The sequence below is a fragment of the Trachypithecus francoisi genome, unplaced genomic scaffold (genome assembly GCF_009764315.1).
Source record: "Trachypithecus francoisi isolate TF-2019V2 unplaced genomic scaffold, Tfra_2.0 Lachesis_group12, whole genome shotgun sequence".
Taxonomy (NCBI): Eukaryota; Metazoa; Chordata; class Mammalia; order Primates; family Cercopithecidae; genus Trachypithecus; species Trachypithecus francoisi.
In genome coordinates, this window is record NW_022681457.1 from 57,065,951 (window position 1) to 57,091,133 (window position 25,183).

Genomic DNA, 25,183 nt, shown 5'->3' on the forward strand with positions numbered 1-25,183 from the left:
TTTTCTTCACTAAAGTAAAGGGAGGTCATATATTTTCTGATTTTATTTTTTTTAGTTTTGCTCCCTATGGTCCAGGGGAAGAAACTTAGTGATAGAAAAAAGATTATATTAAGAATAAGATCAAATAGGGACCCATGAGATGGGCAACAGGGTAAAATGATGAGGATAAGCAGGGCAGGGAAGTTTGTCATGATGACCAGTTAGAAGGGCTATAATGCATTCGAAGTTCACTTCCAAGAGCTATAATAGAGTGATATTGTTTCTGACTGTTTAGTACTGTAGTCCGCTTTTGCCTTTGCTTCTGTGCAAAACCTGTGAAATATCAGACCTTGTACAAAGTACTTATTTCTTAGCATCTGCAGTTTCTTTTCTTATGGAGTACAAAGATCAGATTGTGTTTATTTTTATTTTAACCAACAGATGGAATTTAGCTTAGGGAAGTGTGCAAAAATAATAAAACAAAGTGCTGATTGAGTATAGTATTTCCTTTACAGAAGCTTTTTAAAAATGAGCCCTTTCCCTCTTCCATTTGAGGCTTCTAACCTTAACTGGAGAACTTTCAATTGTATGGGTGCTGCAACATTTATCTGCTTTGAAAAAATGGAGGTTGGGGGTGGTGGGAAAGACAGACAAGAATAGCGGCTTCTGCCGCACTCACATGCCAAAGAAAGATGAGCTTCTCGAGAGCCTGTTGATACCGTCCTCTTGGTGTTAGATGCCAGATTGTACCACTTTGTTATTTTATTGAAGTTTTTAGGTCATATTTCTGGGAGTAAAAAAAAACAAAAGGCTGGGCGCGGTGGCTCAAGCCTGTAATCTCAGCACTTTGGGAGGCCGAGACGGGCGGATCACGAGGTCAGGAGATCGAGACCATCCTGGCTAACACGGTGAAACCCCGTCTCTACTAAAAAAAATACAAAAAACTAGCCAGGCGAGGTGGCGGGCGCCTGTAGTCCCAGCTACTCGGGAGGCTGAGGCAGGAGAATGGCGTAAACCCGGGAGGTGGAGCTTGCAGTGAGCTGAGATCTGGCCACTGCACTGCAGCCTGGGCGACAGAGCGAGACTCCGTCTCAAAAAAAAAAAAAAAAAAATACCCTATTCATTAGGACTTGTAAATAATCATAATAAATATAATCCTATTAAACCATTAATACTGGGGTGTCGTGGAACCACAAATTGTCAGATTAGATATCAGGTATTTACCAGGTATTATGATGACCTTGCTGGTCATCATAAGAGCTGAGTCCGTGGATGCACGAGGAGGTGGTTGACATAGCCATGGTACTGAGAGATGTGGCTCCTGGGAGTGGAAGCCCTGCTGCTAGACAGTGGATAGTAGCACTGAGTACCTTTATGAACCAAGATCTGAGAGAAGATGAGACAGGCTGAGGAGAAAGGGAACTGGTGGATCCAGAAAGAGGTGAATAAAGATGGGTGAAGGCTGGATGAAGTAGATTATTAGTTGTATTTTAGGATGCAGTGAGGAGTAAAGAGTTGTGGAGATGATTATTCAGTCATGTACTTGGTCATTCAAATACATTACTTCACTGATTATTTCTCTCACCCCAAGAGGTGAGTGCTATCACTATTCATCAGTAAGTCAAACACTTAGTGGAAGAAACTGAATTTAAATTCACCTCTACTGGGCTCCGAAGGCTACATTCTTTCTACTGTGATGTGTTAGGGAAATACTAGATTAGATTTAAAAGTTTGAAAGCAGGCCAAGTATGGTGGCTCACTCCTGTAATGCCAGAAATTGGGAGACAGTAGGATCACTGGAACCCAGGAGTTCAAGACCAGCCTGGGCAATGCAGTGAGACCCCATCTCTCAGAAAACAATTTTAAAATAGCTGGGTGTAGTGGTGCACACATGTAGTGCCAGCTACCTGAGAGGATCACTTGAGCCCAGGTGGTTGAGGCTGCTATGAGATGTGATTGCACCACTGCACTCCAGCCTGGGTAACAGAGTAAGACCATGTCTAAAAACAAAAACAAAAACATTTGGATCCCACCTTCTGGGATTTTGTAGATGGAAATAAATTGTGATTCTTGACTGTCTAACTTGAAAGAACCCAAAGAAGAATAGCATTTGATTAACTGCCCTAAAACCAGGTTATCATCTCTTATTTGCACCCAGATCCAAAAGCCTTTGAATTCCAAAAGTTTTGTCCTAAGTTTGGGGAATAGTCGTTTGGCAGCAAAACCTAATCAGAACTGACATGAGGCTATTATAATCTTTACGAATCTCATTACATGTGATATTCATACATTTTGCTGCAGAAAGTGGATATGTTATAGCAAACAGTCTTACCCCAGACCCTGCTTGGAACATTATGATAAATGGTCTAGAATGTGCATATACCTATATAAAATTGGAAAATTCTGAATTCAGAAGCATAACTAGCCCCAAGGTTTCTGATGGACCCATGCAGCTTTGTGTTCTTCATCTTCATTTCTTGGAGGTAGCTACACCAGCCAATTGTTAGGACAGCCGTATCAGTGAAGAAAAATGAGAAGATTTTACCAGAAGAGCAAGCTATGACGCTAGAAGACTTGTCAGAAAATAGTACATGTTGCAAGAGGCTAGAGGTTGGGAAAGGGAGAGAAAGCAGAAGAGATGGGGGCAGAGAGACAGAGAAAAAAAGTGGGTTTATGAGTGGGAGAAAATTGCTTTGAGATTTTAATACTTTACACTTTTAATAGCTAAGAGTCTATTTATTTTTTTCCTTTAGATGGTACAGGAACAGGCATTAGGAATCCTTAAAGTCCTGGAATTTTCTAGGCCTGTATCTCTTTTATACACTTAAAATAAAATATGTTTTAAGTGTATGAAGGAGTTTTTGAAAGTTTAAGTGTATGAAAGTTTTTAAATGTATCTTTTTAAAAGCTTTATCTCAGTTCGTTTGTATGATTGTATGGCATGACTCAATATAGTACTTAAGCATTAAATACAGCAAACATCTCTCCAAATCTTCTTCTCCTTGGAATTTGAGACTTTTCTTTAAAGAAAATGAAGTAAGTTATTTTCTTTGTTTTATTTAACAGAAGTTTCATCTGCTCCTTTTCTTTATACTTCTAGAGTTTGATGTTCTTGCATCAGCAGCTGCAGACGAGTCTGAATAGTTTATATGTGTGATGAGGGTATTATTTTCATTGGCATTTCCCACGTCCTATGAGGTCTTTCTCCTAGCTGCATCTGAGCATGCCTCTGGAGATCTGAAAAAGTGACAAATGATGACAGATGAGATAAATTCATCTCATTAGAGGGTTGGTCCATGTAGGACAGTTCTCCTGCACATGTGTGTAAGCATTTTCCCCCAGAGCAGTTTTGAAAATTAAGACCCATACATATTTATTAAATTATTTTATTCCACTAGGATATTTACACTTTGTTATGAGAAAACGCATCTAATTTTTTTTTTTTTTTTTTTTTGCCTCTTTAACCTTGAATGGTTAATGCTAAAACAGGGTTCTGTTGCTATCTGAATCGCATCTTTTCCTGTTATTAAAGTTAGGGTAGTTTTTTTGTAACCTTTATTAAATGATTCATGAATTGTTTGCTCTGTCTGCTTTATAAGCTATTGGATAAAGGTCAGTACTGCATTTGCTTGTAGGAAATACCTTTCAGATCTAGCCTTAAGGTTTGCAAGTGTGAACTTTGGTTAGACAACAACCCTTGGTGTTACATATTTAATGAGAGAGATTGGGGATAGTTGATGACTGTGATAGCTCATGGATTGGGTGGTGATGGTGTTCTGGGTATGGAGGTGAGGGACGTGTTAGGCAGCTCTCCAGAATTTTTTATGCCCCATCTCTTGTTGGAGGCTGTCCATTACTCTCTAGTTGCATTAGTTAGGACCAGCGGTTAATGGACCAGCAAGAAGGAGAAAAGGGAGTTAGATAAAATTGGGTGAATATGGATTAAGATGTGAATATTATTATTATTATTATTATTATTTGAGATGGAGTTTTGCTCTTGTTGCCCAAGCTGGAGTGCAATGGCATGATCTTGGCTCACTGCAACCTCCATCTCCTGGGTTCAAGCAATGCTCCAACCTTAGCCTCCCAAGTAGCTGGGATTACAGATGTGTGCCACCACGTCCAGCTAATTTTTTGTATTTTTAGTAGAAACAAGGTTTCACCATGTTACCAGGCTGGTTTCAAACTCCTGATCTCAGGTAGTCTGCCTGCCTCAGCCTCCCAAAGTGCTGGGATTACAGACATGATGTAATACGTCATCTGGCTGATGAATTTTAAATTATATGGGAGAATAAGAAAGAACAGGTCATTTGTGGTTATAGTTGTGGTCTCATCTCTTTTTAGTTAATCTTTTACCTGAGGCCACTTAATCTTTTTTTTTTTTTTTTTTCTTGAGATGGAGACTCACTCTGTCACCCAGGCTTGAGTGCAGTGGTGTCATCTCGGCTCACTACAACCTCCTCATCCCACGTTCAAGTGATTCTCCTGCCTCTGGCTTCTGAGTAGCTGGGATTACAGGCTTCTGCCACCATGCCCACCTACTTTTTGTGTTTTTAGTAGATATGGGGTTTCACCATGTTGGCGAGGCTGGTATTGAACTTCTGACCTCAAGTGATCCACCTGCTTTGGCCTCCCAAAATGCTGGGATTACAGGCATGAGCCACTGCGCCCAGCCTCACTTAATCTTGATAACACTCTTTTCAAGCAGTTGCTTTACCTGTTGAGAAACTAAGACATGGATTTGATTTTTGTTGTTGTTTTTTGGTTTTTGATATGGAGTTTCGCTCTTGTTGCCCAGACTAGAGTGCAGTGGCGTGATCTTGGCTCACTGCAACCTCTGCCTCTTGGGTCAAGCGATTCTCCTGCCTCAGGTTCCCAAGTAGCTGGGATTACAGCTATGCACCGCCATGCCCAGCTAATTTTGTGTTTTTGGTACAGATGGGGTTTCACCATGTTGGTCAGGTTGGTCTCGAGCTCCTGGCCTGAGGTGATCCACCCACCTCAGCTTCCCAAAGTACTGGGATTATAGACGTGAGCCACTATGCTTGGCCTCTCTTAATTTTGATAACGCTCTTTTCAAGCAATTGCTTTACATATTGAGAAACTAAGACATGGATTTGATATCTTTGGTAAGCGCACACAACCACTAGATAGTTGAGAGAGAATGCAGCAATTTATCCAGAGCTGAGGAAAGACTCTCCCCACTCTTAGGCATTTAAAGTCGATTCGGAAGCACCAAACTGAAGAGCCACAGAGATGGGTGGTCCAGGGCCTGCTGTAGTTGAGACATATCTCAGAAGGATAACATGTTGACATAGGCATGGATTGGAATGTATAGAAAAGGAGAATGGGGAGGCTTGTGTGCACTTGAAGTCTGGAGGTTGTGCATGGAAGGATGAGTGGGAGATGAGAGGAGGCCACACAAGTGGGTGGAGAGCAGTAAGAAGAATTTATGGGTGATTGGTACTAACCAAAGCCTTGGTGGGTGAGGATGGACCATGATGAAAGATGTGTGAGGAACTGTAGATGCTTTGGTGAGGAAAGGAGAGAGGAAGAGTTTATTGGTGCTGAATTGGGGACGTTCTAGAGGTTTGTAATTTTTTTCCTACTCCAGTTTAAAGATGAAACAATGAGGAGCTTTTGAGTCAAGTGGATCTATACTGAATCTTCCAGTTTGCTACCTAAAGATCAAGTTACTTGATGATTCTGAGCTAGAAAAGTAAAGAATACTTTTAGAGTAGAGCCGGAAGTCAATCACATACACAGCCAGTGCCAGAATTCTCTTTTTCTTTTTTTCCTACTGCAAATAGCTTTGCTAGTATATTTTTATGGCAGGGGAATAAATAGGTTTGTGTCCATTAGATGTAAATGAAAAGACTAGGATATACACAGTTATGTTCAACTTTGAGGAAAAAGGTAGGGAAAGATAAAACTTGACTGTTTTTAGGAGTGTCAGGCCACCTTTTGTTTTTATTGATGTTTAGCTGTAGGACACACATTCTATCAACAGAGCAATGGTGGCCTTTCATTTTTTACTCTCCCAGTGACAGAGAAAGGATGTAATTGTTCAAAGTCTTTCAGTGCAACTTTAACTCTACTGTAAAGGGGCTGTAAGTATTGGTGCAATGTCATGTATAGCAGAGAGTTCTTGGCAACCACTTTGTCAATCAGCTGCTTTTCCTAACTGCGGTCCTCATAATTTTCTTATTGTCTGCCCAAAGCTGAAAGGCTCTTTCAGGTAGGTTGTCAAGTTGACTTAGGAGTAAAAGCCCATGGATGATAATGGTGGTTCAAGGCAGAGTGGCACAGATGGCCAGTTTCAGCCAATAGTTGTTTCAGAGACAGCAACTCAATGTGTCAGGCAAAGTCCTTAGAGTATGAATTCTGATTCCAGTTTTACCAGCATTGTGTTGTGACTTTGGGAAGATAAAGAATTTTGGTTGGCCTGTGATGATCTTCTTTAAGTGCTCTAATATATAGATATATGTTCTCTAGCAGCTATTCTTCTCAATTGTTGTGGTTTATTTTTTGTTCATCACCAAGAGCTGTGTTGTGGGTACGAGGGCAGTGTCCAACTGTGACTGCATTATTGCTGCTCCTTTTCGTCAAGCTTTTTGTCCTGCCTGCTCCCTGGTACCCAAATCTAAATGTATTCTCTAAGGAATTTGTGAATCTTATTTTTTTTTTTTGTATTTTAAGTATTCCCCAAGGAATATGTGAATCTTATTTGTGAATCTTATTTGTTAAATCGTGATCTTATGTATTGAGGAAAATAATTATTAAGCTTATTTTATTTGACTGTCAAACATATAAAGCTATTCTAGGATTACTGATTAGTTGAAAATCTTAGTAATCTTTACCAATTGTGGGAAGAACAGTGGTTTCATTTGAGTACAGTATGACTAGCGGCTTTTAAAAATGAGGAATACATGGGAATTCTCGGGGCATTATATTTTACCCATGAAATAATTCTGTTTTTAGTAATAGCTGCTTAAATTAATTTCATCTAAGTTTTGTTCTCACATTATCTGTTTCTTAAGCTTTTTATTTAACATTATATTTTACACAAGAAATAATTATGTTTTTAGTAATAGCTACTTAAATTAATTTCATCCAGGTTTTGTTCTCACGTGATCTGTTTCTTAAACTTTTTGTTGATTTGACATCGAATTCTAAGTACTACAGAAAGTACAAAAGGTATAAATGTGAGGCAATGGAGAGATGAAGGCTGTAAATATAGAACAGTGTACATACGAAAACACCACAGAGGCATATTCTATTTGTATAGGGTTATTTTATTTTTACAGGATTTGGTTTTTTCCAAAATTCAAGCTAGGCTCCTCTACTTTTTATAGCATATTAGATTATCTGTGGAATCCAGTACCCTAGCCCTGTTTGTCATCATGGAAATAGTCACAGGGCAATGAACTGTGTACACCCACGTGTTTCTGGGCAGAAATGGGTTGGCTGCCTACTGGGTTGTGTCTTACCTGATTAGGAGCTTCTTCAGTATCAGGAAGCAAAGTTGTACTTGAGCAATTTAGAATGCGCATTTTACCTTTTCCACTTCTGCACAAAAATATAAATGTTGCGGGGTGGAGCAAGATGGCCGAATAGGAACAGCTCCAGTCTCCAACTCGCAGCGCGAGCGACACAGAAGACCGGTGATTTCTGCATTTTCAACTGAGGTACTGGGGTCATCTCACTAGGGAGTGCTGGAAAATCGATGCTGGTCAGCTGCTGCAGCCTGACCAGCGAGAGCTGAAGCAGGGCGAGGCATCACCTCACCTGGAAGCGCAAGGGGGAAGGAAACCCGTTTTCCTAGCCAGGGGAACTGAGACACACAACACCTGGAAAATCGGGTAACTCCCACCCCAATACTGCGCTTTAAGGAAACAGGCACACCAGGAGAATATATCCCACACCTGGCCGGGAGGGGAGGGTCCCACGCCCATGGAGCCTCCCTCACTGCTAACACAGCAGTCTGCGGCGATCTATCCGCAAGGCAGCAGCGAGGCTGGGGGAGGGGCGCCTGCCATTGCTGAGGCTTAAGTAGGTAAACAAAGCCGCTGGGAAGCTTGAACTGGGTGGAGCTCACATCAGCTCAAGGAAGCCTGCCTGTCTCTGTAGACTCCATCTCTGGGGACAGCGCACAGCTGAAGTCCAATAGGGGAAGCAGCAGGGGCCGGTGCAGACGCGAACCACTCTGTCTGACAGCTTAGGGGAGAGCCGCGGATCTCCCAACATGGAGGTTGAGATCTGAGAACGGACAGAATGCCTGCTCAGGTGGGTCCCTGACCCCTGAGTAGCCTAGCTGGGAGACATCCCCCGTTAGGGGCAGTCTGACACCCCACACCTCACAGGGTGGAGTCACCCCTGAGAGGAAACTTCCAAAGGAAGAATCAGACAGGTACACTCGCTGTTCAGCAATGTTCTATCTTCAGCAAACTCTGCTGCTGATACCCAGGCAAACAGGGTCTGGAGTGGACCTCAAGCAATCTCCAACAGACCAACAGACAGTCCTGCTGACTGTCAGACGGAAAACTATCAAACAGGAAGGACACATATACCAAAACCCCATCAGTACGTCACCATCATCAAAGACCAGAGACAGATAAAACCACAAAGATGGGGAAGAAGCAGGGTGGAAAAGCTGGAAATTCACAAAATAAGAGCGCATCTCCCCCTGCAAAGGAGCGCAGCCCATCGCCAGCAACGGATCAAAGCTGGTCAGAGAGTGACTTGACGAGATGAGAGAAGAAGCCTTCAGTCCATCAAACTTCTCAGAGCTAAAGGAGGAATTATGTACCCAGCGCAAAGAAACTAAAAATCTTGAAAAAAAAGTGGAAGAAATGACAGCTAGAATAATTAATGCAGAGAAGGTCATAAACGAAATGACAGAGATGAAAACCATGACACGAGAAATACGTGACAAATGCACAAGCTTCAGTAACCGACTCGATCAACTGGAAGAAAGAGGATCAGCGATTGAGGATCAAATGAATGAAATGAAGCGAGAAGAGAAACCAAAAGAAAAAAGAAGAAAAAGCAATGAACAAAGCCTGCAAGAAATATGGGATGATGTAAAAAGACCAAATCTACGTCTGATTGGGGTGCCTGAAAGTGAGGGGGAAAATGGAACCAAGTTGGAAAACACTCTTCAGGATATCATCCAGGAGAACTTCCCCAACCTAGTAGGGCAGGACAACATTCAAATTCAGGAAATACAGAGAACGCCACAAAGATACTCCTCCAGAAGAGAAACTCCAAGACACATAATTGCCAGATACACCAAAATTGAAATGAAGGAAAAAATCTTAAGGGCAGCCAGAGAGAAAGGTCAGGTTACCCACAAAGGGAAGCTCATCAGACTAACAGCAGATCTCTCGCAGAAACTCTACAAGCCAGAAGAGAGTGGGGGCCAATATTCAACGTTCTTAAAGAAAAGAATTTTCAACCCAGAATTTCATATCCAGCCAAACTAAGTTTCATCAGTGAAGGAGAAATAAAATCCTTTACAGATAAGCAAATGCTTAGAGATTTTGTCACCACCAGGCCTGCCTTACAAGAGACCCTGAAGGAAGCCCTAAACATGGAAAAGAACAACCGGTACCAGCCATTGCAAAAACATGCCAAAATGTAAAGACCATCGAGGCTAGGAAGAAACTGCATCAACTAACGAGCAAAATAACCAGTTAATATCATAATGACAGGACCAAGTTCACACATAACAATATTAACCTTAAATGTAAATGGACTAAATGCTCCAATTAAAAGACACAGACTGGCAAACTGGATAAAGAGTCAAGACCCATCAGTCTGCTGTATTCAGGAGACCCATCTCACATGCAGAGACATACATAGGCTCAAAATAAAGGGATGGAGGAAGATCTACCAAGCAAATGGAGAAAAAAAAAAAGCAGGGGTTGCAATCCTAGTCTCTGATAAAACAGACTTTAAACCATCAAAGATCAAAAGAGACAAAGAAGGCCATTACATAATGGTGAAGGGATCAATTCAACAGGAAGAGCTAACTCTCCTAAATATATATGCACCCAATACAGGAGCACCCAGTTTCATCAAGCAAGTCCTTAGAGTCTTACAAAGAGACTTAGACTCCCATACAATAATAATGGGAGACTTCAACACTCCACTCTCAACATTAGACAGATCAACGAGACAGAATGTTAACAAGGATATCCAGGAATTGAACTCATCACTGCACCAAGCGGACCTAATAGACATCTATAGAACTCTCCACCCCAAATCAACAGAATATACATTCTTCTCAGCACCACATCTCACTTATTCCAAAATTGACCACATAATTGGAAGTAAAGCACTCCTCAGCAAATATCAAAGAACAGAAATTATAACAAACTGTCTCTCAGACCACAGTGCAATCAAACTAGAACTCAGGACTAAGAAACTCAATCAAAACCGCTCAAGTCCATGGAAACTGAACAATCTGCTCCTGAATGACTACTGGGTACATAATGAAATGAAAGCAGAAATAAAGATGTTCTTTGAAACCAATGAGAACAAAGATACAACATACCAGAATCTCTGGGACACATTTAAAGCAGTGTGTAGAGGGAAATTTATAGCACTAAATGCCCACAAGAGAAAGCAGGAAAGATCTAAAATTGACACTCTAACATCACAATTAAAAGAACTAGAGAGGCAAGAGCAAACACATTCAAAAGCTAGCAGAAGGCAAGAAATAACTAAGATCAGAGCAGAACTGAAGGAGATAGAGACACAAAAAACCCTCCAAAAAATCAATGAATCCAGGAGTTGGTTTTTTGAAAAGATCAACACAATTGACAGACCGCTAGCAAGACTAATAAAGAAGAAAACAGAGAGGAATCAAATAGACGCAATAAAAAATGATAAAGGGGATATCACCACTGACACCACAGAAATACAAACAACCATCAGAGAATACTATAAATGCCTCTACGCAAATCAACTAGAAAATCTAGAAGAAATGGATAATTTCCTGGACACTTACACTCTCCCAAGACTAAACCAGGAAGAAGTTGAATCCCTGAATAGACCAATAGCAAGCTCTGAAATTGAGGCAACAATTAATAGCCTACCCACCAAAAAAAGTCCAGGACCAGATGGATTCACAGCTGAATTCTACCAGAGGTACAAGGAGGAGCTGGTACCATTCCTTCTGAAACTATTCCAATCAATAGAAAAAGAGGGAATCCTCCCTAACTCATTTTATGAGGCCAACATCTTCCTGATACCAAAGCCTGGCAGAGACACAACAAAAAAAGAGAGTTTTAGACCAATATCCCTGATGAACATCGATGCAAATATCCTCAATAAAATACTGGCAAACCGGATTCAGCAGCACATCAAACACCTTATCCACCATAATCAAGTGGGCTTCATCCCTGGGATGCAAGGCTGGTTCATCATTCGCAAATCAATAAACGTAATCCAGCATATAACAGAACCAAAGACAAGAACCACATGATTATCTCAATAGATGCAGAAAAGGCTTTTGACAAAATTCAACAGCCCTTCATGCTAAAAACGCTCAATAAATTTTGTATTGATGGAACGTACCTCAAAATAATAAGAGCTATTTATGACAAACCCACAGCTAATATCATACTGAATGGGCAAAAACTGGAAAAATTCCCTTTGAAAACTGGCACAAGACAGGGATGCCCTCTCTCACCACTCCTATTCAACATAGTGTTGGAAGTTCTGGCTAGGGCAATCAGGCAAGAGAAAGAAATCAAGGGTATCCAGTTAGGAAAAGAAGAAGTCTAATTGTCCCTGTTTGCAGATGACATGATTGTATATTTAGAAAACCCCATCGTCTCAGCCCAAAATCTCCTTCAGCTGATAAGCAACTTCAGCAAAGTCTCAGGATACAAAATTAATGTGCAAAAATCACAAGCATTCTTATACACCAGTAACAGACAAACAGAGAGCCAAATCAGGAATGAACTTCCATTCACAATTGCTTCAAAGAGAATAAAATACCTAGGAATCCAGCTTACAAGGGATGTAAAGGACCTCTTCAAGGAGAACTACAAACCACTGCTCAGTGAAATCAAAGAGGACACAAACAAATGGAAGAACATACCATGCTCATGGATAGGAAGAATCAATATCGTGAAAATGGCCATACTGCCCAAGGTGATTTATAGATTCAATGCCATCCCCATCAAGCTACCAATGAGTTTCTTCACAGAATTGGAAAAAACTGCTTTAAAGTTCATATGGAACCAAAAAAGAGCCCGCATTGCCAAGACAAAAGTCAAAAGGACAAAGCTGGAGGCGTCACGCTACCTGACTTCAAACTATACTACAAGGCTACAGTAACCAAAACAGCATGGTACTGGTACCACAACAGAGATATAGACCAATGGAACAGAACAGAGTCCTCAGAAATAATACCACACATCTACAGCCATCTGATCTTTGACAAACCTGAGAGAAACAAGAAATGGGGAAAGGATTCCCTATTTAATAAATGGTGCTGGGAAAATTGGCTAGCCATAAATAGAAAGCTGAAACTGGATCCTTTCCTTACCCCTTATACGAAGATTAATTCAAGATGGATTAGAGACTTAAATGTTAGACCTAATACCATAAAAACCCTAGAAGAAAATCTAGGTAGTACCATTCAGGACATAGGCATGGGCAAGGACTTCATGTCTAAAACACCAAAAGCAACGGCAGCAAAAGCCAAAATCGACAAATGGGATCTAATTAAACTAAAGAGCTTTTGCACAGCAAAAGAAATTACCATCAGAGTAACAGGCAACCTACAGAATGGGAGAAAATTTTTGCAATCTACTCATCTGACAAAGGGCTAATATCCAGAATCTACAAAGAACTCAAACAAATATACAAGAAAAAAACAAACCCCATCAAAAAGTGGGGAAAGGATATGAACAGACATTTCTCAAAAGAAGACATTCATACAGCCAACAGACACATGAAAAAATGCTCATCATCACTCGCCATCAGAGAAATGCAAATCAAAACCACAATGAGATACCATCTCACACCAGTTAGAATGGCAATCATTAAGAAGTCAGGAAACAACAGGTGTTGGAGAGGATGTGGAGAAATAGGAACACTTTTACACTGTTGGTGGGATTGTAAACTAGTTCAACCATTATGGAAAACAGTATGGCAATTCCTCAAGGATCTAGAACTAGATGTACCATATGACCCAGCCATCCCACTACTGGGTGTATACCCAAAGGATTATAAATTATTCTACTACAAAGACACATGCACATGTATGTTTATTGCGGCACTATTCACAATAGCAAAGACTTGGAATCAACCCAAATGTCCATCTGTGACAGACTGGATTAAGAAAATGTGGCACATATACACCATGGAATACTATGCAGCCATCAAAAAGGATGAGTTTGCGTCCTTTGTAGGGACATGGATGCAGCTGGAAACCATCATTCTTAGCAAACTATCAAAAGAACAGAAAACCAAACACCGCATGTTCTCACTCATAGGTGGGAACTGAACAATGAGATCACTTGGACTCGGGAAGGGGAGCATCACACACTGGGGCCTATCATGGGGAGGGGGTCATGGGGAGGGGGGAGGAGGGAGGGATTGCATTGGGGAGTTATACATGATATAAATGATGACTTGATGGGTGCTAACGAGTTGATGGGTGCAGCACACCAACATGGCATAAGTATACATATGTAACAAACCTGCACGTTATGCACATGTACCCTAGAACTTAAAGTCTAATAAAAAATATTAAAAAAAAATGTTGGGATGTGAGTTTTACAGATTTGGGTGCATGTAGGCACTGATGTTTCTCTGATGACTCTCCTGGCAACTTTGGTTCTCCCCAGTGTTGTTTTTGTTTGACTTTTATGTACAGAACAGATTTTAGTCTTGTTTGGACACATCTATACCCAATTGGTTTTCCAAGGCTCATGCCTGAGCCCAACCAAAGTCTGTACTCCTATTTGACCACTGAGTATTCTCATGGACACTGGAAAAACAATAATACAAAGCCATGCTAAGCACACTGGCTACAAGGTTTATTGAAAGGTTTTCCAGGCACAGTGTTTCCATATTTTTATAGGATAGTGTATTTTGTGAGACACTTTTAAAAGTATTAAAATACATGGGGGAAACGTTATGCCATCTGGATATTTTGCCACAAAAGGTAAGTGAAATGTGAAAATGCTCTGTTTGACCATTGGAGTTATACTTTCTGGTATGTTGGCTGGCTTCACAGGAGCATATTCTTCTACTGCCTGCCCCTTTCCCCTCCCACCTACTCCTCCTGTGCCCATGGCAGGGACTAGATGTGTAGCCAAATCAAACGTCAATTACCTGTATAGCCCTCTGTAACTCATCAGCAGTAGTGCAGAAAGAGGAGGCATCACATGTAGAATCAACTTTAGTTACTGGTCTCTTTCTTAGAAAACTCAAACAATGTCATAACTGTCATAAGAAAACTGTTTTCTTATTCCTGTCTTATCCTTTTGACATTGGTTGATCTATGACTTGAACAAATAATTCATGGAACCCATTGTGAGCAGGAAAGGAGTTATCTGAAAGACTTTAAACGACGCTGATGTCAGGTTTTCCTGCCAGTGATGATAGCTGGAGATATGCTTAGATGCTGGCTGCTTTCTTGCCTTAGTGTGTTCTGCTGAATACACGATGCATGCACTTGTGAATACATGCACATACATGGGTGTAGCTGCTTGAAAGGCTGGATCTTTCATGGGACAGCACATTAGGCTTTTTTTTCCAAACAATGTCTCATAATGTCATCCAGGCTGGAGTACAGTGATGTGATTATGGCTCACCGTAGCCTCAAACCTCTGGGCTCAAGCAGTTGTCCCACCTTAATCTCCCAAGCAGCTAGGATCACAGGTACATGCCACCAAGACTGGTTATTTTCTTTTATATTTATTTTGTAAAGATGAATTCTCCCTATGTTGTCCATGCTGATCTCAAACTCCTGAGCTCAAGGCACATTGGACGTTATGTTGCTATGTTGAAACATACTTCCTGCTTCCTCGTATTAATACCTGCTTACCATACATGTACACATGGATAATGCACAGCTCCTGTATCTCTCTGCTGTGGGGAATTAACTCATGCAACTTCCTGTGCACTCTCCATCTTACAGTAGAAGTGGTTTAGTTAAAAAATAGGAGAACTGTTTTTAAAAAATATCCCTTTGGAACTGTGTAAATGTTGAATTAAAGTGTCCTTAAAAAGCAGTGGTTTCTTTAACTTTTGAGCATGTGTGATGTCCCCTGTGAGGTAAAACATTCTGCTTGCTTCCATTCACCAGTGGCTGATTTGCTGGCTTGTGCACTCTGTGGCTTACGCTGTTCTCTCTAAGGATGATTATGAGGAGTGGCTGCAAGGCTATCAAGAAGCCAGCACTACGTTGAAAAATGGAGCCCAGTGGTTGGAAGAGTGTGGTCAGATCATTGAGAAGTTAAACACACATGATAGTCTTTACAGGTCCAAGAAGGACTTAAGCAACTACTGAACAAAATCTTTAAACAGGCATCCTTATACTATATAGTGATGTTCTCTTCTTGTTCTCTGTGTTTCTTGTTCTTTTCCTCTTCTTGTTCTGTTTCTTGTTCTTCTCCTATTCTCTTCTCTTGTTCTCTGAGACATTTCTTTGTTTGCTTTAAGAAGCACTTAATTTTCATGGCTATCTGAAATATCTAGCCACCCTCAACTAAGAATGACAGCTTAAGAACTCTCAGTCCAAAAACAGCATCAGTGACTTTCTAGCTTTGCTTAGGATTAGGCTTAATGAGATTAGCTCACCGTGTTGAGTTACATGAGCAATCAGAATGCTGTGGGCTGATTAGACAATGTATACACTAAGCATTCTCAGACTTACTTATGCTAATAATATTTAAGCTTTGCCATTGCTACTCTGTATTGCCTACTTCATTTTGTTGTTGTTGTTGTTACGGTGGCTCTCTTCACTCTATCCCAAGGCATTAGGTAGCTTTCTTTTATGGGAGTCCCTCAAGTCTGAGAGCTGGATTTCAACTTTTTCTGTTTTATGTCAGCAACAATTAGACCATCCGTTTTCCAATTTCTATAACTTTGAAGCCATCATCTGTTTGCTTTTTTCATTCCTTTTTTATTTTTTAATTCCTTTTAGTATTTTATGCTCAGTTTTTGTGTTTATTATTCAATTGTTTATATTTAGTTATTTTCATGGAATTTGGGTAGGAATAGAACTGAATTCAAGTGTTCATTTGCCTTTATTTAGTGGAACTACCCAAAATTACTTTTAGAATCTGAAAACTGTGATTATATAGACTGGGCAACTTACAAAAAGAAAGAGGCTCATTGGACTTACAGTTCCATGTGGCTGGGGAGACCTCACAATCATGGCAGAAGATGAAAGGCACATCTCACATGACAGCAGACAAGAAAAGAGAACTTGTACAGGGAAATTCCCCTTTTTAAAAGCATCAGATGTTGTGAGACTTATTCGCTATCACGAGAACAGAAAAGGAAAGACCTGTCCCCATGATTCGATTAGCTCCCACCGACTCCCTCCAATGACATGTGAGAATTCAAGATGAGATTTGGATGGGTACACAATCAAACCATATCAGCATTTTACTTGCAAATTGTATTTTAAAATTATATTAAGTTACTATGTTGCTAGTCAGTCACAAAACATTTAAACAAATTGCGATGCCAGAACTCATATATTGACATGCAGTGACTCCTGGAAATCAGTAGAGAAATGTATTAGAAAAAAAGTTCTGGCAAAGACCAGGCTGATTGTTGGCCTTATCACCCAACCTCAGGCATTGGTCACATTAGCTCACAGAGCTAAGAAAAATCAAGTACTAACCTTGTTACTCAAGACTTTAGGTACTATTGCTTTAGATAGATAAAAGATTTATTACAAAGTTATCCTGAAGAAAATGTCCCTCATCCAGAGGACCCAGGAGGTTATGATAATCCATGGAAAGCCTGACCAGTAGTAGTAAGAGTAAAAAATTACATAGGGATGTGAGTGCAGAAATATTATCTCTACTGAAAATAAGTTTTATACTAGGCAAGAGTTACAGAGTATATGTAAAACTTTAGCACACGGAGTCAAATCAGATGTATAAGTTCTATACGGTTTATGGGTTAACAATGGTAAATCCACTCTGTGTATGAGAAGTGAATTAGCACAAATGATTGGAATAGCAAATAACTCCAGGGTTCAAGATGAGTTAATTGCTAGAGCACAAAATAACCAAGACATCTCTGACTTATGATGGGGATGGGTAGCAGCAGTTTGGATGAGACAATACCCAAACATCATTCCCAGGTTAATCTAAACTAAAAAATGGAAGATTTTAGAAGAAGCCATTAAAATATCTCAAGAATATGGAAGATTATTATTAATGTCTGATGGGACAGTACTTTATAGAATACCTGGGAAATTTCCCATCAAAAATGACTTTTTAAAAAGTCAAGTTATTATATCCAAGATAAATCCAATTACTCACAACATACACATAATATACCATACTGAGGTGGGAAATTAAAGAAAAATAAAATTAAAAAGAAAGAGAAATAAGCTTTCCTGTAATAGGCTGACTTGCCCCAGAGGCAGCACCAGGCACAGCCCAGACCCAGGAAAAGTCTTGATAATGTTATCTAATGTACTCTGGAGACTCTCCCAGCACTCCCTCAACGTAGGCAGAAGAAGAACAAATTTTCCTTTGTTTTAGGGTATGAGTTTATAGATTCTTGTTCTCTGAATTAGTAACGTCAAGTATTCTGTTTTATCTAGAAACTACAGCGAAGGTCATGAGAAGCCTGAGCGGGCCTGAACTACAGCTGTCTAGGCACCATAGTGAAGGTTATGGGATAAGCCTAGGCAAATCTAGATAACAAACATCTGGGTTACATAGCAATGGTTATGTGCAATCCTGAGTTATGAACTTGTTACAATTTGATTAACTGTCTTTGTCCTGCCTCTGTATCCTGCTTTCACACCACTGTAAGCTTGCTTGTAAAGCGTGTATAAAAGTCAAGTGCTGTCTTTGTTTTGGGCCCAGTCTTTGGATGTGAGTCTGCTGGGCCTGAATGCAGTCAATAAAAGATTCTCCTATTTTAACCCGAGGTCTCTCTTGTCCTCCTAAATCCCACAACAATATAACACTGATCTTTTGACTGCCATAAAATCTTTCTTGCCTCTAAACCAACACTTCATTCTATAGTTTAATCTTCTTTCCACTTTTTCTGTTCTCTTAGCTTAAGAAAAGATTATGACAAACTCTTTGTATGTTTTTCATATGTACTTGCAAAAGATTATACAATTTTATTGTGATTATTCTTGCTTTAGGCTGAAATTTCCCTAATCTTCCCTTAGAGATTGTGGCATAGCATGCTAGTTTCCTTTTCATAGCCAATTGTTTCTTCTGCATTTATCACCCTAGCTATGTGATTATGTTTTCTGAGCTTCCCTGCAGCTTGTTATGGCTATTCCACTAAGCTCTAAGCCAGTGATTTGTAAGCACTGTGCTATGAGTACCTTCTAAAATCCTTCCGCCTTCTTCTCTTCATCTACCAAGCAATCTGGAATGAAAATAGAATAGCTGAACATCAGTAGTCCTCCTAGGTAATGCAGGCAGCAGTGATGGCAACACAGTCTGTTAACTCCTTTACTAGAAGATAAGTTTCAGAACAGTAAGAATCTTGTTTATGTTGGTCAAAGCAATATCCCCAGCACTCACACAAAGTATATGGCATGTGCTAAGGGCTCAGGTATCAAATGAGTATTGAATGAATGAATAAATTAATTAGTTGACTCTGGAGTCATGAGTAAACAAGGTCTCAGCTTATTTCACATAATCAAACTCCTGATTATTTCAAATCACATCACTCTATTATTTTTCTCTTTACTGCCTCAGCCTTGCCAATGTTATAGAAAGATAAGATTTTTAAAAATGTACATCAATATTCGTTTCCATCAAAATGTTTTGAAAGCTATTTTCATAACAATGCTTTCCAATATGTTCCTGCTTAGCAAGTTTAAAATTCTAGGACTTCAGACAATATTATTCTTAACACAGAATGTAGCCACTGGATACTGAGGATTTCACTAGACATTAGTTACTGAAGCTGAACTTTCTTGAATTCTTATCCTTCCACTGTGGCCTCCCGCATTTCAAAATATCACCTATACTTATCCTCAAATTTTATTTAAATTTTTCAACAGAATTAAATTAAATATTAATCATCACTCCTTCCCTGTTTTTTGAAGTGATCCTTTTCTTCCTATGCTAACAACTCCTCTGGGTCCTTTTCATGGCCACTTTTGTGGTTATAGGGTTTGTAAATACATTTTTTTGCAAATGTGTATAATTTTCTTAATTATTTTTTACTCTTCCTCCAAAGTTGTTGCTATTTAACTCTTCATGAGAAAAATTAACTCGTGTTTTACTTTTGTTATATACTTATTTATACTTGAGCTCCTTGATTTTTGCTCACATTGCTTTTCAAGTTACTTTCCTTTTAGAGAAGACATCATTTGGTTTTCATTAGGTGTAGCAAGTTTTTCTTGATAGGTGTATCAATGAGTGTAGACTTCTCTGTACGTAATTTTCTTTTTCCAGAGTAGATTTTTGAAAAGTCTATTAAAATAGAGAAAAATAGAAGTCTTCAAAAGAACTCTTCCTAAACCTCCCCTCTACCAGAACTATTTCTATAGTCACATGGTCCTTTCTCCCTTCTTGCTTTTGTCTGAGTCCAAAACTAATCTGTCCTTGATCTGCATTTCATGCACTTGTCCCTTTCAGGGTTCTTTTGTGTTTTTTCTTCTCTCTTGACTTCAAAAATGAGGTTTTTGTATTGGCTCTTACCCTTTAACATAGAACTATACCCACCCTTCTAAAAAATCTCAGAATAAAAAGGCTTGCTTTACCATATATCTCCTTTACTACCTCATCTCTCTTCTCAGTGAAATATTTGGGAAGAGAAGTCCTCAGTTTATGTCATCATTTTCTCACCTCCAGTTCACTTTCCCCACTGCCTGACATCCAGCTCACTCACACACATCCCTTGTCACTAACTTGCCATAGACAATATTTAGCTTTCTTGTCCTCCTGGCAAAATTTGACTCTGTGCATTGGGATATTATGTATTCAGCACCTATTGACCAGGCACTGTGTCAAGTCCTGCTGTTATAGAAATGAGAAGCAGACATCCTCTCCATTCTGATGAGACTCAATGGAGCAGCTATTCCTGATTCACATACAGATCCCTTGACTTGGCCTAGATTTTGCAAGCTTCACTTAATGCTATGTAAATCTCCCTATTCTCCAAGTCTTTCTTTCCAATTCCCCTTACTATACACAACTTCTCAAGGCAATTATCTCCATGTTCATGGCTTCAGTTGTTTTCTCTATTCTCCGAGGACAATACAATTATAAATGTTTTCATTTAATAGCTTTATTTTATACAAGATGCCTCATTTGCTATAAACACAGATTCAAAGTTCCTCCTTAAAAGTAATCGCTAAAATATGGTGATATTTTTAGCATGCAAATTTTAGGGAATTTCCCAAATTACTCTTAATGGTTTGATTTAATATGTGTATTGTTTTTGAAAACACATGTTGGGATGTCACAAATGGACTTAGCTTACAGAGATTTATATCCAACTCTTGACTAGAGAGCTCCATTTTAATGTGATGCTGAGACTAAAATCCTATGTTTTCTTTCTTACCTATTTTTCTTCCTACATTCTCTGCTAGGAGAAAGGCACCACTGTTTCCCCAGTCCCCTACACCAGAGGCTTAGCAGCTCTGTTTTCCCTCTATCTCCCTCTTCACATATAATTACCAAACATTACCTGTTCTATCTCCCAAATGATCCCAAAACTTTTCCCTTCGCTTTAGTCACTGCCACTACCTTTAACATTACTATTCTTTAAGATGAAGCCTGTTAGTTGGTCCTGTTGTTTCCCGCAATCCCTTGTTATTGTTCAGAGTGACCACACTGCACACACATCTGACAGTGATGCCTCACCAGTGATGGTTCAAAGATTCTCATATTTTCAGAATAAAATTAAAACCACTCCAACACCAAATTTGGAATCAAATAGACCTGGGTTTGTATCCCAGGTTCATGCACTGTCCAGAAGTGTGGTCTCAGAAACTGAACTCTGTAAGCCTTTGTTTGCTTCTCTGCCTAAACTCACTGACAGTGGGGACTGTTTCACATATACAGTGCCTGGCATGTAGAAGGGACTTAATCAATTATTATTATGCCAAAGGATAATAAACAGAGACACAAACAGGAAGAGGCACAAAGTGGTGGATCCCATGCCAGCCTGGAAGAATGAGATGAGAAAGCAAGAACTGGGCATTTAGGGAGGGAGGAAAGAAACTGACTGGACCCTATGGGGAAAACTTAAGGGGTGGGAATGCAAGGCAGAGCCAATCTTTGTTCCTGGTGCCCAGCCCTGGGAAAGCTGGCTACAGGCCTGAAGGAGGCCGATGTGGAGGATACCTCCCAGGGGACCCTGGAGACAGTGGCAGCCACTGAATGAAGAATGAAGGGGAGACATTTTAAAATCCAGATGAAAAAATCGTTGTTCTTCTAAAAATTATACTAACCTACAATATCACTTCCTCTAAAAGCTTGACTTCCACCTTCACTTTCTGATAATCAGGCTGGGGGAATTGGGGAATATAGACTACCTGGGATCAAATCCTGGCCACCCCTGAGCAGTTATGTGACTTTGAGGAGCTTACTTATTTCTTCATCTCAATTTCTTCTGTAAAATTTGTAAAATGCAATTATTTCTGAGGGTTAAATGAGCATACCACAGTTGGAACACTGAAAGGCACCTACTGCTTGCCACTTGTTGACTATTCATCTTTATTGAATTCGGACTATGGTCCTAAGAGTAATAAGGACTACTTTATGGTTCTCAAGTTTGTATGAGAAAATCATGCTTAGTGCATTGTTAATCAAAGAAAGGAAATCAGAAAATCCCTGCCATGGAAGGAAGAAACATAGGGGGAGAAGGGAGTTGGCTTGTTTCAGTCTTTCAGAACTTGTGGGGACAAGTTAGGTCCCTATGTTATAAATAAGGAAGTGGAGGCAGTATATGTCCGAGGATCTCATGCAAGATACACAGCAATAACTCTTTATTAAGAGTAGAACTAGGGTCCCAGAAATTGATATGGACAAAGTTCTGACAAAAATTACCCCTTGGAAGACAGGAGGGGAGTGTTTAGATACAAAAACATTCAACAATTTAGGCATATCTAAATTCAGTGAGCAAATGAAAAATGTTCTACTTGGCAAAATGGACTTGCTAATGGGACCCATTCTACTAACTGGGACTTCCTGCAGAACTCACAGAGGAGGATGGCTTCGAGTAACAAATCAGCCTGTGCTTTCCTTAGGATCCAAAAGCTCAGAAAGCCTATGATGAATGAAAGCCTTAGCCCCAGCAGCACTGCAGCAAGGGGCCAGAAAAGCAGCAGCATCATAAGTCACAGGGTGGGGTAGCCCAGGCTGGGACACTGTGAGCTGTGGGGCAGGGCATTGTGAACTGTGGGATGGGGCAGCGGGTGGGGCATTGTGAGTCACATGCCTGGGTTCCCCCGGGTCAGTGGGCTTCAGTCTGGAGGTGATTGCAGAAGGAGGAGCAGCTCCCTCTGTAGTCTCTTCAGGCAGTAGTTGTGTATCTTCAGCATTTGTTGGGCTCACAACCTATTTAAAAACCGCTGGTCTTCACCCTCCCAGACAAGTCAGCTCAGGGGAGGCGGTGAGGTGCGGGCCTTGGCCTGAGCCCCACCTGGGGCCGAGCTGTGGGGCAGGCAGGAGAGCAGCAGGCAAGACCATCTCTGCAGGTCCAGCGAAGCCCTGGCCTAGAACAGCTGGTGTGAGAGGCCAAACCTTCAAGCTAAGGCACAGGTAGTGGCAGAGAGGAGTAGAGGCGCCCAATGGGGAACACACTGAACTGTTGTGTGTGCCCCAAGTGGGGCTGGCACCGGAGACGTGTGTGGCCCTGTGAGTCTGAGATCTGTGAGGCAGCAACTGGGAACACAGTGCCAGTAGCACCAGTGCCTGCTGCTGTAGAGCCTACCGAATTTGCTTTTGAAGCTGTTGAGAGTCTCCATGTACACCACATCCATGACAGAGAGATGCCAGAAGGTAAGGAGGTGATGGACGACATCTGCCCTTGGCACACCTTTGGCTGCCACTGTCCCCAGGGTCCCCTGGGAGGTATACTTCACATCGGCCTCCTTCATGCCTGTAGCCAGCTTTCCCAGGTCTGGGCACCAGGAACAAAGACTGGCTCTGCCTTGCATTCCCACTCCTTAATTCTTCCCCACAGGGTCCAGTCAATTTCTTTCCTCCCTCCCTAAATGTTCTTGCTCTCTCACCTCATTCTTCCAGGCTGGCATGGGACGCTCCATTTTGTGCCTCTTCCTGTTTGTGTCTCTATTTATTATCCTTTGGCATAATAAGCATTATTTGAGGCTTTTTTTTTTTTTGGTATATTCTTTCCTGTTTCTAAATAATGTCTCAAATACCCCAGTGTTCCAGTACCTATCACATTCTCTCTCTTTACCTGTTCAGTTGGTATCTAAATAAAGGAACCAGGTAAGTGCCCAAATGTTCCCTTCCTTCCATTTATTAGAGTATGGAAGAAATAACACTAATAGTCAGGACAATTCATACCCAAATATTTTGGAATTTCTTATTTAAATTCAAAGTAGAGGTTGCCATGGAATTCTTAATAGGTTGTTTTAAGTCACCTTGGTAGAAGCTGCTAATTCCTTCTAACTATAATTTGAACACAGGAAAAAAGAGTGTGCTTAAAATAATTAGGAAAGATGTGAAATGTTACTGCCAGGGCTGCGGAAAAATTAGAGTGTTTTTCCCTCCAAAGGAATTTACCCATGAAGTTCTGTTTACTTTAAAATTCCCAGTTTATGCTGGGTGTGGTGGCTCATGCCTATAATCCCAGCACTTTGGGAGGCCTAGGCAGGTGGATCACCTGAGGTCCAAAGTTTGAGACCAGCCTGGTCAGCATGAGAAAACCACGTCTCTACTAAAAATAAATAAATAAATATTAGCCAGGCATGGTGGTGGGCACCTGTAATCCCAACTACTTGGGAGACTGAGGCAGGAGAATCGCTTGAACCTGGAAGGCAGAGGTTACCATGAGCTGAAATGTGCCTTTGGATTCTAGCCTGGGTGACAGAGCGAGACTCTGTCTCAAGAAGGAAAGAAAGAAAATTCCCAGTTTAACACAAAATGGGTCTCCAGATTTATTCTGGTGACTTAACAGACTTTGTTTACCTCTTTGTTCTAAAAGAGAGGTGAGGTGGTTCATGGTCAAAAGTTTCAAAGAGATGAAACATAAGGTTAGACTTCAATTTGTAATGTAAAGATTGAAAGTTAAAATGCCAGACCTTAACTATGTGACAGTGTTTGTTGCCATGGTTCCTCCTTCTGCCTCCTGCCAGAAGCATCTTGTTCAAAGATAAGAGAGTTGGAGTTCTTCAGACTTTAAACTGCTGGGAGAGGCAGGGGGATGGGAGGAGGTAGAAGAGAGGAAACTTTTGAAATTTTGCCTCTAAAATTTTGGAAAGAGATAAATCTAGGTAAAAATAATTCTGGATAACAATATGTCTTGAATAAAAAGTAAATCTTCCAAAATAGAAAACACTGTATCATAAAGATATTTAAATCCAGTTGGTTCATTGGTTTCATTTAAATGTCAGAGATTTCATTAATTTAGAGGAAATGTCTTATAACTCTTCTATATAAACTTTTGTTGGGCTCTTAAGTTTTTAAAAAGGTAGAATAATTAAGACTCATCATGAATGTGACTTTGTAACTGGGATGTACTATACTCACTTTTCAGGATATTTCAGAATTGTTTTAAAATAAATAAATACATTATGTGAATTAATTGATTATACCTTTATCTGCAAAGCATGTAAGTACTTGTGTAACTTCTGCTTTGTTTGGAGGTGTAAGGTTAGACTCTGAGTGATTTTACACATGAGTTAGTAAATGGGTAGTTTTGGGTGAGAGTCCAAAATAGGCTCTCTCTTTTCATTCTTTAGGATTTACAACCCTTTTTTTTTTTTTTTTTTTTTTTTTTTTGAGATGGAATCTCACTCTGCTACCAGGCTGGAGTG

The 25,183-nt window shown here is 40.3% G+C and overlaps 1 long non-coding RNA gene across 1 annotated transcript in view; it reads left to right on the plus strand.

The window, feature by feature from the left end:
• The window catches only part of LOC117092250, a 63,473-nt gene that overhangs the window by 20,346 nt on the left and 17,944 nt on the right, over window positions 1–25,183 (plus strand). The gene's annotated exons all lie outside the window — the stretch shown is intronic.